The 16,780-nt window shown below is 33.0% G+C and overlaps 1 long non-coding RNA gene across 1 annotated transcript; it reads right to left on the bottom strand.

The window, feature by feature from the left end:
* Positions 1–6,496: 6,496 nt before the first annotated feature.
* LOC149989226 (uncharacterized) lies at positions 6,497–10,210 on the bottom strand. Its single transcript, XR_016502839.1, has 2 exons — positions 9,987–10,210; positions 6,497–7,430 (listed from the first exon to the last, which is right to left on the bottom strand). It is a non-coding gene; the product is annotated as an uncharacterized LOC149989226 (long non-coding RNA).
* Positions 10,211–16,780: the final 6,570 nt, after the last annotated feature.

Raw genomic sequence — 16,780 nt, 5'->3', positions numbered from 1 at the left:
CAATAAAAATCCATCCAGTATTCCATGTATCTCTTCTTGAACCATACAAGATAGTCGATATATCAAGAAGATGACAATCTCCATCTCTTCCTATAGAAGTAGACAATAATGAAGAGTTTGAAGTAGAAGAAGTCTTAGATTCAAGGCAGTGCCAAAATAAATTGGAATATCTTGTCCATTGGCATGGATATGGTATTAGTGAACGCACATGGGAGCCAATAAAGAATCTTATAAATGCAGCAAAGGTGATGGAGGCTTTTCATCGATGACATCCATCAAAATTAAGATGAAAACCTTCTTTATAAAGGAAACAACATCTAGGCAAGATAACATTCTACTTTCAATCCTTGTTCGTAGCTTCTTTGTAGTTGTGACGTTTAGGAGATGGAAAACCAACAACTAGTGGATTCAACTCAAGAGCCTTCATTTGCTGACTTGTCGGATGAGACATTACGATTGTCACAACCTTCAAGACGATGTAATCGAGATGAAGATCTTCAAGAAGGACATATTCTTCTACGAATAGATGGCGAGATATAACGCGTTTGGTATCACGATTTGGGAAGGGACTCTCGATGTTTGGTGATTTTACTAGAGGTAGGAACAACTCTGATAGTATTCCAAATATTCTATTCGAAGGAAGTTATGAAGGCCTCAACAATGATCAAATAACTGAGTGGTCTTCCCACCTTAGTATGGGACACTACTGATTGTTGAGAGGCCCTATCAATCATCTTCGAAGAGAACAAAGATCACAGTATGTGGTGAATACAATTTGTCGCATCATAGATTTCCTCAATATATGATGACCGCTCCTCGTGGAACTCGTTCCTAGAAGGGGAGGGTAATGTCACGGATATACTCATGTAAGCTAGTAATTACATATACAAATAAGAAGAAGTAAGTAAAAGTAGGTAAAAGTAAGTTAATTCTATAGTATTATATAGAAGCTTTCTAGAAGCTTCATAGACACTGCTTTGACTTTATAGGTGTCTTTAATTGACTTTTTGGATTAGAAACGTGGTCAACAAGTTGGCCATGTGCCACACATGTTGATAGCTTGAAGATCAAGCTAACTATGTAGTCTACACGTAGAAAAACTTGCCTTGTAAATCAAGGCATGTGTCCTACAAAGTCAACATATATTGGAGGTGCTATAGAACGTCGCCACGTAGTCCTTACTTAGATAAGTATATATAGAGGTAAGAGTGAAGCCTTCTTCACTCTTGTCAACTCCTTTCTTGCTTCCAGTCTAGTTTCAAGGATCTCTAGTTTTCTTGTCTTTTGGCAATAGTCATTCTAGTTTCTCTTTCAACATACATACGTATTTATTTATATTTTGTTACCTTTCTTTGAGTGAAGGCTCACTTGTCTGAATTGATTTTTTATCGAGTTCTTATCCTTGATACTTAGCTAATAATATGGAAAAGATGGATTGAATGAAGGCCATATTAAAAAAAAAGCATATGAGATGAGTAATTTGAGAAAGCTCGACTATTACTTAAGAGTAGGATTTGTGAGAGATTGTGGTAACAAGACCATTACAATGAACTAAAGGAAGTACATTCAAGAAGAATTGAAACAATTCAATATACAAGAATGCAAGGCCATTAGAATGCCTTTAGAGGCCAATTTCAAATTGATGAAGTTCATGGATGAAGAATATGCATAAATTGGAGGTGAGATGCAAAGTATTCCATACAAAGCAGCAATAACTTCACTTATATATGCAATGGTGGCTATAAGAGTGGATCTTATATTTAGTATGAGTGTTTTGAGCCAACACATGTCTAATGTAAGACCTTTGCATTGGACAATGGTAAAGATGATATTAAGGTACTTAAAAGGTATAAAAGTTCAAATTATATTTTAGTAGTAAAAACAATGATTTGCAAGGTTATTGTGATGAAGATTGGATTGGAAATGCAAATGATAGAAGATTGATAATGGAATATGTATTCTTTATTGGAGTGGAAGCTATTTTATGGAATTGTAAGATATAACCTATCATTGTGAGATCAACTATAGAGGCTGAGTATGTAGCAATAAGTCATTATACAATAGAAGCATGTTGGATAAGACAACTTTTAGAAGATATTGGACTAGTAGAATTGAAAGTAGCTCCAATAATATGTGACAATCAAGGATATCTTGCATTTGCCAAGAATCTAAAGTACCATTCAAGAACCAAATACATTAATATTCAACATCATTTCATACCATAAAAAATTGAAGAAATTAAAAAAATTGAAATAATAAATATGAAGTATTATACTATAAAAGATATGCTTGTTGATGTGCTTACAAAAACATTGATTAAAGATAGACAAAACAAGTTTATAGAGGCATTAAATTTAAAAGTCTTTTGACAATTAGCAAAGTGGGAGTATTAAAGATCAACAAGATCTTGCATAGGTACCTCCATAAAGAGTTAAACCATAGTAAGTTACTCATATTCAAAAGATAAGAAAGGATAAAAATAAGTTACTATAGTAGCAGCTATGGTTTTAGGTAGCAGCTAGGTTAAGAAGAATCTAGGATTTAGTTGGATGTAAGAAAAAAGGATGAATGTGATTGTAGATGAAGACTTTAATCTTAAGTAAAGAATTTCGGAAGTAAGAATCATCTTACTATATACTTCTTTTGGATGCAAACTTATTGATGTTAAGTATTGAAGCTTATAACTTTTCTTTCTTCAATAGAATCTTCATAGATTTTTGTAAATATGATTTATATGCAATATGATTATTTTTTTTATAAATAAAAAAATGATCTTTGTCTATAATAATCTAATTTATCATAAAATTAGCTAATCTTTATATTAAAATGATATAATTATATTTTATTTCCAACTTAGAATTGATGTTGTGTCAAAAATAAGAACTTAAAAAAGATGCAAAAATAAGTCAGATGTATATCAAAGAAAGATAAAAAATTAGAAATAAGAAAGTATATATATTCAAGAAAAAATTAAAATGGCTAATGCTAAAGGCTACAAAAACTAAAAAAATCTTAAAACTAAACTACAAGTAAGAAAGGTATTTACAAGAGTAAAGATGATTCCACTTTTGTCTCTATATATACTATCTAACTATGAAACATATAGTAACGGTCTATAGGACCTCTGACACATGTATTACTAACAAAATATGTATCTAATTTGCATAATAAGCTTCCTATTTATGCACCACATGTCCAAATTGTATTATAAGTGACCAATATGTACAACATGTGTCTAACTTGTTAGCCTAGTTTTTAACCTACAAATTACTTGTAGATACATATAAAGGTAAAGCTACAACTATGAAGCTTCTCTACAATATATTGTCAAGTTTATTTAATTTTATTCCTTTTATATTCTTATATTATCTAGATAATTATTGAGATAAATATGAATGTCTATGACATGTTATTCTTTGCAATAAAAAATTGCATTGATCTTTTGCTGTTATTAAGCATCTTTTAATTATGCCTTTATTATTATATGTAATTATAATAAATATTTTTTCAATTTTTTTTTTCAAGATTAATAGCTTTTGAAAAGTCAAAAGTATCAAATCGTAAATAATTGCTATAATTTGTATAGAGAAGTGATTTTTGAATAATTAAATATACTATAGTATTGTATGCAAATTCTACTAGCATCAAAAGAGTTGTGCAATCATCTTGATGGTAATTGGTGTTATATCTTAGATAATATTCTATTACTTGATTTATTTATTTTTTTAATTCATTAATTTTATATCTACTTTTAATATCTTAAAAAGAAATTGGATCTTTCTATCAAGTATAATATTCTTTAGCAATCTATGATAGTAATAAATATTTTCAAAGAAAAATTTAGTTATTTCTTTACATATGATAGATTTTGTATATAATATAAAATATGCTATTTTAGTAAAAAAATCTATTAGCACAAATATAAAGCTAAATAAACTTGAAATTAAAAGATTTGTGATAAAATCTATAGAAACAAAAGACCATGGTTTTTTTAGAATAATTAATAGTTAGAAAAGTCAATAAGGCTAATGGCTAGGAATTTTTTATTTTAAATAATTATCACATGATTGTATAAAGTTTTTAATAATTTTTTATATCTAAAACTATTTAAAATCTCTTGAGATTAATTTTAAGGTCTTATTATATTCAAATTATCTTGTAATTGAAAAGCTATGGTAAGCTTAAAGAACTTCTAATCATTCTTCACATTCTTAAATATATAAGCATGTCACGGATATATGTATAATTATCTTAATAATATGAATGATAAAAAATAAATAAAAGTAGGATAATTTTACAATTTCTTGTGGAGAAGCTTCTTTGAAGCTTTAAGATACGATTTCACTTTTATACATGTCTATAGGTGATTGGTAGGTTAAAAACTTGGCCAAAAAATTAGCCACATGTTATACATATTGGTAGCTTGTAGTATAAGCTAACAATGTAGCATACTTATAGAAAGATTATCTTACAAGTTAAGACATGTATCTTATAAATTGGATATGTGTTGGACGTCCTATAGAATATTATCACATACTTGTTAGATAAATAGTATATATAGAGGCAAGAGTGAAGCATTCTTTACTCTTGTCAATTTTGTTTTTGTTTCTAATCTAGTTTCAAGAGTTTTTAGTTTTTTAACCTTTAAAAATAGCTATTTTAGCTTCTTATTAAATATATTTATTTTTTTATTTTTAATTTTTCATCTCTTTGATTTATTTTTTACTTATTTATATATTTTTTTAAAATCCTTGTTCTTGATAAAGCAACTTTCATAGCAAAAAAGATTATTTTTGAATTCAAATTTAGAAATATCATGAGATTCAAAAAAAATTATTCTTAATATCATGAATAAGAAAATTTGAAGATATACTTAATTAGATTTTATTTTAAAAAATTGAATTAATAGACAATGTTGATTTTATTATTCAAAAAGATAAAATTTCTCTAGTTATATCTTCTTTTGGCACAAGATAAGAACATTTAATAAGGGCATTTAACAAACCTTATTATTTTCTTTACCAATAAGTAATATTGAATTTAAATCTTGATAATGATATGCTTCAATGAACTTGTTGATAATTCAAAATTCCTACAAGTCTTTGTTATGGATCTTGTTATTAATCTTAGCTATTAAAACTTTTATTAAATTAAAAGCTATTAGGTAAATTTTTTCATTTGCTACAGTTTGTGATAATATTGCAACCAAAGCAAAGTCTGATATATTTATTTCTATAAAAAAATGCTTTAAAAAAAGTTTATGCAATGTATGATTAGTGCATAATTAAAAGCTTTCTTCAAAACTTCAAATGCTCCTTCAGCTTCTTTATCCTACTTAAGTTTTTTTTATATATGTCTAACATGTAAGTAGAATTGTAACTTCAAAAAAGTTCTTGATAAAAATTTGATAGTAATTAAAAAAATCTTAAAAAAATATTAAAAATCTCTAATTTCTATTAGAATTTTATAATCTTTGATAGTCTAAATTTTTATAGAATCTATTATAAAACCATTATTTGAAATGATATATTATAAAAAAATTAATTTAAATAGTATAAAAATATATTTTTTATTTTTTTTTATTTTATTTTTTATCTTATCATACAATCTTGTATTTCTAAGTTTTTATAATACACCACAAATATAAAGTTCATCTTTTCTTTTTTTTTTAGAATAGATTAAAATATTGTGTATATAATAAATAGTAAAATCATCCAAAAGCTTTAAAAAAAACATCATTTTTAAGATGTTGAGAAGAAATTTTTGAATTTATAAGTCTAACGGATATGATATTGTATTTGTAATTTCTATACCTGGTTTAAAATGCAACCTTCTATTTATCTCTTTTTTTGATTGTACCAAATTATGTATCCATCATAAAGCTATTTTTGTCTATATCTTGATTTGATTTAATTGATCAAGAAGTCTTAATATCAAAGGTAGAGAGTATCTATTTTTAATGGTAATCTTATTAAACCTTTAATAATCCACATACATCTACAATGATTCATTTTTTTTTTCTTTACAAATAAGATGTAATTCAAAGACTTTTATCATAACTTGATTTTTTTAAAATTTTGTAAAGAACTTGGTATTTTATAACTTAGATAGATTCTACTCTTATAAGTGTATTTATAGATTCCAATTGTGCCCTCTCAAACTCATGCTTCATAAATATTTATGTACACCATATAATAATAAAATATATATTTTAAAAATAAAATTATTACATATTTTATTTATTTTTTAAAATAGTTTTTATTCACTCTTATATATTAACTACATACCTTTTTAAAATTTATAATTTAGGGCACTTTATATTAATGCTCTCTAAATTATAATTAAATCTAAAACTTTTATTAATATTCTTTAAATTAAAACTAAACCTTAAAATCTCAAAATTTTAATCTTACAACTACCTTCTTTGTTCACAAGATGTCAGGGACAAGAACTCGATGAAAGCTAAAGAGTAAGTGAGACTTTTCTCAAAAAGAAATAGGACAAAATAGGAATATGTATAGTAAGAAAGAAACTGGAATGGCTATTGCCAAAATACAAGAAAACTAGAGACCCTTGAAACTAGACTAGAAGCAAGAAAGGAGTTGACAAGAGTGAAGAGGGCTTCACTCTTGCCTCTATATATACTATCTAACTAGAAGCCACGTGGCGATGTTCTATAAGACCTCCAATATATGTTGACTTTCTAGGCCACATGCCTTTGCTTGCAAGGCAAGTTTTCTATAGATGGACCACGTAGTTAGCTTGTTCTTTAAGCTTCCAACATGCGTGGCACATGGCTAACTTGTTGACCAAGTTTCTAACCTAAAAGTCAACTATAGACTCCTATAAAGTCAAAGCAGCGTCTATGAAGCTTCTAAGAAGCTTCTCTAGAAGATATTACACAATTAACCTACTTTTACATACTTTTATCTATTCATATAGGTAATTATATGTATGTCCGTGACATTACCCCCCCTTCTAGGGACGAGTTCCACGAGGAGCGGTGATTATATATTGAGAAAATCTAATACGCGGCGAATTGTATTTGCTACATACTCTGATCTTTGTTCTCTTCGAAGATAGTTGATGGGTCCTCTTAGCCATCGATAGTGTCCCATTCCAGGGCGAGAAGACCACCCTGTTATTTGATCATTGTTGAGGCCTTCATAACTTCCTTCAAATAATACATTTGAAACACCATCAAGAGTCGTTCCTATCTCCAATAATATCACCAAACATCGAGAATCTCTTCCAAGGTCGTGATACCAAACGCGTTGTATCTCACCATCTATTCGAGGAAGAACATGTCGTTCTTGAGGGTCTTCATTTCGGTTGCGTCGTCTTGAAGGTTGTGACAATCGCAATGTCTCATCCGGTAAGTCAGCAAACGAAGGTTCTTGAGTTGAATCCGCTCGTTGTTGGCTCTCCATCTAATTAGCGTCACAAAATGCAAAGAAGTTACAAACAAGGATAGGAAATTGAATGTTATCTTGCCTCAATCTTGTCTCTTTTATAAGAGAGGTTTTCATATTGGTTTTGATGGATGTCGTTGATGAAAAACTTTGACTTTAGCTGATGCATTTGCTAGATTCCTGGATGGCTCCCATGTGCGCTCACTAATATCATATCCGCACCAATGAACAAGATATTTCAGCTTATTTCGGCGCCGCCTTGAGTCTAATATCTCTTCCACCTCAAATTCTTCATTATTATCTACTTCTATAGGAGGCGGTGGCATTTGTCTTCTTCCTTGTATATCCACTGTCTTATATGGTTCAAGAAGAGACACGTGGAATACAGGATGGATCTTCATTGACTCCGGTAGATGTAACCGATATGCAACTGGGTTGATCTGTTCAGAAACAGAAAAGGGGCCAAGCCTACGATAGTCCAATTTGTCACAAGGTCGAGTGGTCTTGATATTGCGACGAAGTAGCCATACCTTATCACCCACGTTGAGTTGTGGTTGCTCTTTACGATATACATCTGCATTTATCTTTTGTCGTTCTTGAGCTTCCTTCAACTGCGCCTTCATTATTGCATGTAACTCTGACAACTGATTTGCCATATCTTCTGCTGCAGGATTATCAACTTTTGAAAAATCAAAAGTATCAAGTCGTGGATGATAGCCATAATTGGCAAAGAAAGGTGTTTGTTGCGTGGAAGAATGTACCGTATTATTATAAGCAAACTCTGCCAATGGCAGAAGGTTTGTCCAATCATCTTGTTGGTAGTTGATGATACACCTTAAATACTGTTCCAAGACTTGGTTTACGCGCTCTGTTTGTCCATCGGTTTGAAGATGGAAAGCTGAAGATAGCTTTATGTCCACTTTTAAAATCTTGAAAAGAGTCCTCCAGAATCTCAACACAAATTGAGTTCCCCTATCCGATATGATATCTTTAGGTAATTTATGATAGCGATAGATATAATCAATGAAAAGCTTAGCTGTTTCTTCACCTGTGATAGATTTTGTACATGGCATAAAATGTGCCATCTTGGTGAAACGATCTACTATCACAAATATAGAATCATAAGATCTTGAGTTTGGAAGATCTGTGATGAAATCCATAGAAACAGAAGACCATGGTTGTTCTGGTATAGGTAATGGCTGAAAAAGTCTGTAAGGTCGATGTCGAGGAATTTTTGATCTTGAACAAATATCACATGATTGTACAAAGTCTTTGACTGACTTCCACATTTGTGGCCACCAAAAATCTCTTGATATGAGTTCCAGAGTCTTATTATATCCAAAGTGCCCTGCTGCTGGAAAGTCATGACGTGCTTGAAGAACACGCAAACGTGCTTTTCCTTCTGGAACATATAGGCGTCCTTCAAAATATAATAGATTATTCTTGAACTCGAACTTAGAAGAATCATGAGACTTGGAAGAATTATTCTCGATATCATGAACAAGAGGGTCTGAGGACATACTGGACTGGATTTGCTTGAGAAAAGTTGAATCAACAGTCAATGTTGATTTCACTGCTCGGAGATGAAATTGCTCCGGTTTCAAGAGGACCGTTCTTTGTTGCTCAAAAGCTGCATCTCCTTCTTTTGGTACAAAATAAGAACGTCTAGACAGGGCATCGGACAAACCTTGTTGTTTTTCTGGCCGATAAGTGATAATGAAGTCGAATCTTGACAAAGACATACTCCAACGAGCTTGACGACGATTCAACACGCGTGCTGACATGAAATACTCGAGGTTCTTGTGATCTGTATACACAGTGACTGGACTAGAAGCACCTTCTAGATAATGACGCCATTCTTGAAAGGAATCCACGATTGCAAGAAGTTCTTTATCGTGGATCTCATAATTGATCTCGGCTGCTGAGAATTTTCTTGAATGAAAAGCTATCGGATGAAGTTTGTCATCTGTTCCCATTTGTGATAAAACTGCACCCAAGGCAAAATCCGATGCGTCTGTTTCCATAAAAAATGCCTTAGAAAAATCAACACGATATAAGACTGGTGCAGAGACAAACGATGTCTTCAAGGCTTCAAATGCTACTTCCACTTCTTGATTCCATTGGAATTTATCTTTACTAGTCAAGCGTGTAAGTGGAGCTGCAACTCGTGAGAAGTCTTTGATGAAGATCCGATAGTAATTGGCAAATCCCAAGAAACATTGGACATCTCTCACAGTCTTTGGAATCTTCCAATCCATGATTGTTTGGACTTTCTTAGAATCCATCATAAGACCATCATTTGAAATGATGTATCCTAAAAAGTCAACTTGAGTAGTGTGAAATACACACTTTTCCATCTTGGCGTACAATCTTGCATCTCTGAGTTTTTGTAATACTTGACGAACATGTATTTCATGTTCTTCAACATTCTTAGAATAAATCAGGATATCGTCTAGGTAGCAGACGACAAAATTGTCTAAGAATTCACGAAATACATCATTCATGAGATGTTGAAAAGCAGCTGGTGCATTCGTGAGTCCAAAAGGCATGACATTATATTCAAAATGCCCGTACCTGGTTCGAAACGTAGTCTTCCATTCATCTCCTTCTTTGATCCGTACTAGATTATATGCTCCTCTTAGATCTATTTTTGTATAGATCTTAGCTTGATTTAACTGGTCAAGGAGTCCTGATATCAAAGGTAATGGATACCTGTTCTTGATTGTGATCTTGTTGAGTCCTCGATAGTCAACACACATTCGTAAAGATCCATCTTTTTTCTTTACGAATAAAATTGGAGCTCCTACTGGAGATTTTGAATGGCATATGAAATTCTTCGCTAAATTCTCGTCAATATATGTCTTGAGTTCAGCCAACTCATCTTGCGATAAACTGTAAATTGGTCCAAATGGTGGCTGAGTTCCTTCCTTGAGATCGATTGAACAATCGTATGGGCGATGCTCAGGAAGAATATCTGCATTCTTTTTCTCAAAAACATCTTGATAATCCTGATATTGACTTGGAATGCCACTTGAAGTCTTTACGCTTTCAGAAATAGGTGCAGCATAAATAGCAAAAGTTGATCCTTCTTTTGCTGCGTGTATAAATGCTTTTGCACCTATAAGTGCGGGTTTTACTATACTAGACTCATGGTTTTTTACTTGATTAATAGAACTGTTACTAATGCTCCGAGGAAAATCAAGTTTACGAGAAATCCAATCTATTCGAGGATTATACTTTTCTAACCATGATAAGCCTAAAATTACTGGATTAGAGGGAGACCTAATTATATTAAAAATTATGCAACTACTATGACCATTTATTACTACATCTACAGGAAGTGTTTCGTGAGTTACATCTCCAGAAGACAACGGACGACCATCTATGACTTCTACGTGTACAGGTTTAGTTTTTTGTATTAATGATATTCTATGACATCTAGCAAATTCTTCATCTAAGAAACAAGCTGAGGCTCCTGAATCTATCAAGGTAGAGGCTTTGTAATTATTAGGTCCTAAACGCACATCTATTATAAAACAAGGAGATGGTTCTGAGGAGAGGATAGGACCTTCATTAGAAGTTGTACAAGATTCCAGCCGCACGGTCCCTATTGTAGCTGGACGTACTCGTTTTCCGACATACTGTCTTCTTTGATAGCCATACTCCTCATTTTGTAGTTACGTCGCTTCTTTGGACAATGTTGAGCAATGTGCTTAGGTTCTCCACAATATAAGCACAATCCTTCTTGTCGACGACGAGACTTTTCTCGCTCAGTAAGAGGTTTGAAACGTACCGCATCAATTTGCATATCCTCTACTTCTGAAGGTATGTGTTGAGGAGACGTCGGTGTTGCCATTGAATTGTAGTAACATTGAGGCCTACTTGTGCGACTCTCGGATCGAAATTCAAAAAGTCGATTGTCGCACTTCACAGCAAAGTCAATTGCTTGACTCAATGTTTGAGGATCAGGTAAATTAAGCATCAATTTCTTTACCTCATATTGTAATCCGTAGAGAAATTGACTCACAAGTGCGACATCATCCCACTTGATATCAGTTGCAAGTTGTCGAAATTGCGAAGCATATAATGTTACTGATCGATTGCCTTGTCGCAAAATACGGATCTTGTTGGTTGCAACACGAATTGCATCATGTTCTCCAAACATGGATCGAAACTCCACCAAAAAAGCCTCCAGATTATCCAATATTGGATCTCGTCGTTCAAGAAAAGATGAAAACCATGACAATGCTGAACCTGAAAGAAGTGTACCAATGAATCTTACTTGTGACCCTGAAGTTGGATAGCTCTGGGGTTGAAGTTCAATCACTAGTTGGACCTGATTGATGAATCCTCGAAACTTGGATCTGGTACCATCAAACTTCTCGGGCAAGGCAACTCTCGGTTCTCTAACACTCGAAGGGTGTTCCATTCTGGGAGAAGGGACATGGTTTGGTGCAGATGTTGAAGCAGCCCCAATCATCTCTATATCTTCACTTCCTACCATTCTTGTTGCTCCTTGTGGTGGTAAATTGAGTTGATGCATCGCAAGCATTAACTCCCTCAATTGTTCTTGCATCTGTGCCATTGCACTCTTCATTTCAACAAGCTCTGCCATAGTAGCACTTAGAAAAGAGAAGATGTCTAACAACGCTCAAAACAAATAGAAGAGAGGAATTGATAACAAAGAAAATACTAAGAACAATATCAGTTTAAAAGAGGGTAATCCGCAACTTCTAATGCGCTTATGTCTTATCAAGAAAAAGGGGTAATCCACTCTTAATCAAGAAAAGACAAAGCTCTGATATTGTAAGTGTACTCTTGTCAATCTGTCAGGGACAAGAACTCGATGAAAGCTAAAGAGTAAGTGAGACTTTTCTCAAAAAGAAATAGGACAAAATAGGAATATGTATATTAAGAAAGAAACTGGAATGGCTATTGCCAAAATACAAGAAAACTAGAGACCCTTGAAACTAGACTAGAAGCAAGAAAGGAGTTGACAAGAGTGAAGAGGGCTTCACTCTTGCCTCTATATATACTATCTAACTAGAAGCCACGTGGCGATGTTCTATAAGACCTCCAATATATGTTGACTTTCTAGGCCACATGCCTTTGCTTGCAAGGCAAGTTTTCTATAGATGGACCACGTAGTTAGCTTGTTCTTTAAGCTTCCAACATGCGTGGCACATGGCTAACTTGTTGACCAAGTTTCTAACCTAAAAGTCAACTATAGACTCCTATAAAGTCAAAGCAGCGTCTATGAAGCTTCTAAGAAGCTTCTCTAGAAGATATTACACAATTAACCTACTTTTACATACTTTTATCTATTCATATAGGTAATTATATGTATGTCCGTGACACAAGACCATAGTAGTTACAATTTTATTTCAAAAAATATATATTTGTATCTAGCATCTTGTCCAAATTAAAATATTCTTTAATAACTATCAAACGAATTGAGGTTGAAAAGAATCTATCAAGTAATTGTGGAGCTATATTCAATTCAATTTGGAATAGCATTAAAATATTTTTTGAATGTGGTATCCAATTACATATCAGTACTGTGTAGGACCTCTTTTGGCCTTAATAACTACTTCCAACCTCCTAGGCATACTTTCTATTAACTTTTGGTACAAAATTGCTTCAACAGTATTCCATTCTGTAGCTATTCTTTTCCATAATTCCCAAACACTCTTTGGTTTTATCTTCCAAGTATTGAACTTGCATTTGAGGTGCTCCCAAAGATGTTTAATGGGATTAAGATCAAGAGACTCAGCACACCAATCCATTAGTTTAATCCCATGATAATCAAATTACTTCTATGTTAGTTTTGAGTTATGCTTGAGGTCATTATCTAGCTGAAAAATCACCTCCTCTTTAGAAATGTCAGATTCTTTAATGCTAAGGAGCAATTGTTTTTTTCAAGAATTTCCAAAAATTACTTAGCATCCATCTTCTTCTCAATTTCTACCATTTGCTCAATCCTATTCTATCCCATATAACCTCATACCATTATATTACTACCTCCACACTTAAATATTTCTTAGATCTTCTTGCAAGGACTAACTCTTTTGTTTCCACACCTACTTTTTGCCATCTAACCTAAATCCATAGATTTTTCTCTCATCTGACCAAATAATCATCTTCCAATCCTCTATAGTCTATTTTTTGTACTTCAGAGTAAAATCCAAGCGTTGTTTTTGATGGCAAGTAGATAGTAGTTGCTTTATTTCTTTCTTCACCACAACTTTATATTCCATTTCTTGAAAACATTTCAAATATTTTGGATTAACACAGGATTATTGATAATAGTCTTAAGGTTTTTAGCAACTTCAACAGCATTTTCAACCTTCACAATATTGATTTGGAAAATAATTGCCCTTTCATCTACTATAGTAAGCTTCTTTAGTCTGTCTAATTTAAGGTTCTCTTTATTAATAGTGATCTTTTTTGCAAGCCTAGAGATAGTAGTTTTATTGCAACCAAGTTTAGAAGCAATTTGGCAACAAGATTTTTGAGAGTAAAGAAGAACAGAGGTGATGTTATCTTAGACAGAGTAGGAAATGGATCTCATAGTTGTTTGAAGAATTGTTAAGGACACAAATTTTGACAAAGAAATATGTTAAGATCAAAAACAAAGAATAAGATTGATAGCAAAAGTGATTCTAAAGACTTCTATTAATACTATAATGAAAATTACATAAATCTATAGTACTTTCTATGGAAGTTTTTAGAAGTCTAAAGAGGCTTCTATAAGCCTTTGGAACTTTCTAAAAGATTGTGGAAGATTCTACAAGTATCTAAAAGGTTTTAAAAATTTGCAAGAGATTCTAGATGGTCCTAAAATGTGGTAATTTGGAACATATCCGTGCTAGGAATTGTGATTAAAAAGAGTGCTTTTATAGCTGCTAATAAGTATTAATGAAGTCATTAGATGAGTAATAATATTGTCATAGTAAATTTGATGATGATAGAATGTTGTAATGTTAAAAAATTGATAGAATCCAAAAAATTATTTCAATACTACAAATTAGATTGGTCATAGCTCTGCAATCATCTAATGGATTCTTTCCAACTTGAGCTCATTCGGTAATTGTAAAGGAATACTTTATTTGCTATAAAAACCACGTGTCATTATTTAATATAATATTCAATTGTAGAACTATTGAAATATCTTTGAATATGATCAAGATTTTATATCCTAAAAATAATGAAGATAAAAATATAACCATAAAAATATAACCATGAATGTAATTTATCTTAAAGTTTTTTTAACTTAGCTATTTTAATTATTGTAATAAATACAAATTATATTTTTAAATTATAAGGAAGAAAAAAAAATGCTCCCATTGTTTTCCATATTTTATTTTTTTCATTTTTTTTCTTGATCAACATTCCTTTAAAAGTAGTTAATTTTTGACTTAGCAATCAAAAATTAAATTTTTATATCTTTTTTGTGGCCAATGGCACGGATTTCTACTATTATGTCTATATATATATATATATATATATATATACACATACATCTACATACCAAATGATATTCTTTTTTAACAATCCACCAACTTAAAAGTAAAAAATTTTAATTGCAAAGTCATTGATGTTGAATTTTTAATCCAGTTTCAAATTCTACTCAAAATATTAATCACACTCTGGTAAAACAAAAATTAAAAATTAAAAATATTAAGGATATATTAATATATATAGTGCTTGTAAAATGGTGGATGTAAGTTAATGAAATAATTAAAGGATTCGGTATTCAGAATGAGATGAATGAAGTATCAAAGGTGAAATTCATCACAACGGCGGCGCCGAAAGAGCTGCGAGATGCGCAACGAGGCGGTCTCCACCGACAAAATCGACGCCCTCGGAGATCGTAGATTATGTCGCCAATCGGTCTGTAAGAACACAGCGCGTGATTGCTGCGAGGACATTTTTGGGGCAGGCTTATTGATTCTGAGCTTATCGATGTGTTTGCCCAATTCCGTTCAGTTAGGGTTTTGAATTTCTTTAGCAGAGTTTTAATGCCCAACATGAACTTGTTACTAGTCGACATGGCTGTTGCAATCGTGACGTCGACCTCAGGAACAATGTCGTGCTCCAATTTGCAGACGAGTCGGAAGACGGTTGCAGAGGTTGGAGAATTAGGACTTTGGTATTCTGTTTCAAGGTGCTTGAGTTGTAGTGACAATTATGGAGAGGCAATTCTGGGTTTGTAGGGTGGTTCTGCGGTGACTCAGGATTGTTGAGTGAGAAGCATTGGTTTAATGTAGTTGTCCACCGTCGTCCAGTTGCTTTAGTGCAGCCGATACGAGAGGCATGTGGATTCAAGCGGGGTACTCCAAGGGAAAATTGTCGATGGGTTATGTCAACGTTTCGAGAAAGGACTTGTCCTTTAAAAAAGTCCTTTGCATGTGTGCAAATTGGGTTAATTTGACGGGATTGAACTTGAATAGCAATTACTATTCGCGCGAACTTTTCATCTGTTCCGCAAATTAGCAACTTATTGGCGAAGTGTGCCAAGCTGCAGTTGGTTACAAAGGCTAGGGTGATGCTAACCATTGTGACGGTGAGGTCAGCCGCTCAATTTGGCAGCCAGCATTTACTCGGTTGTCAGGTTTGAAATTTACGTACAAGTTATGGGCAAAGGTGTACGAAGGAGAACTGAACTGAGACATAAATTATTTTGAAAGTGGCGAAGCGGGTGCAGCAGCTGGAGACGTCGCCTTTAGGTTGACAACTGAGGCAGAAAATATTAGTCACGCTTTTCATTTCGTACCCCATGCAAGAGAAATTGCGCGTCTCAGCCAAACCTGTCGACATCTACTTCGAAATTAGTGCATTCCAGAAAATGGGGGAGTTCGAGCAGTTGAAAATTCTGTGATATTTTGAACACGCTGTTACCATTTGAGCAACCGGCAAACGCCGTTGTACTTTTTTGTTATCAGAACCTCGTTCATGTGATGCCTTTTGGGAGGATGTAGAATCTTCTTTTTCCTTGGTTGCAGTTTTCAAGGTACAGTGTGCTGCAGAATCATTCCTTCCAATCCGATTGCTTAGTGCTGATCACGATTTTGGTCAAACCTATTCTCTCACTGAACGTGAAATTTTTGTCGTCTTCTGTCGCAGTTGGGTGGTCTCGACATAGCAATGCATTTATTGGGGCATGCAAACTACGATACTTTACCCTCGTTTCTTTCACAAACCACACCCTTGCACGTTTCATACCTAAGATTCGGAGAAACTACCACGCTCGGTGACATAGAGCTCGAGATTGAGCTCTCTCCCATTGTTCTCGGAGGAGCGAGTATTTTTGGGAGAATAAGGCATGTCTAGGCAGTCATACAGGCCCATAAGGACAGGCAAAAATA

The sequence above is a fragment of the Physcomitrium patens genome, chromosome 5 (genome assembly GCF_059467195.1).
Source record: "Physcomitrium patens ecotype Gransden chromosome 5, ASM5946719v1, whole genome shotgun sequence".
NCBI lineage: Eukaryota > Viridiplantae > Streptophyta > Bryopsida > Funariales > Funariaceae > Physcomitrium > Physcomitrium patens.
The sequence above is the reverse complement of the archived record's forward strand: the minus strand, read 5'-3'. Positions and strand labels throughout refer to the sequence as shown.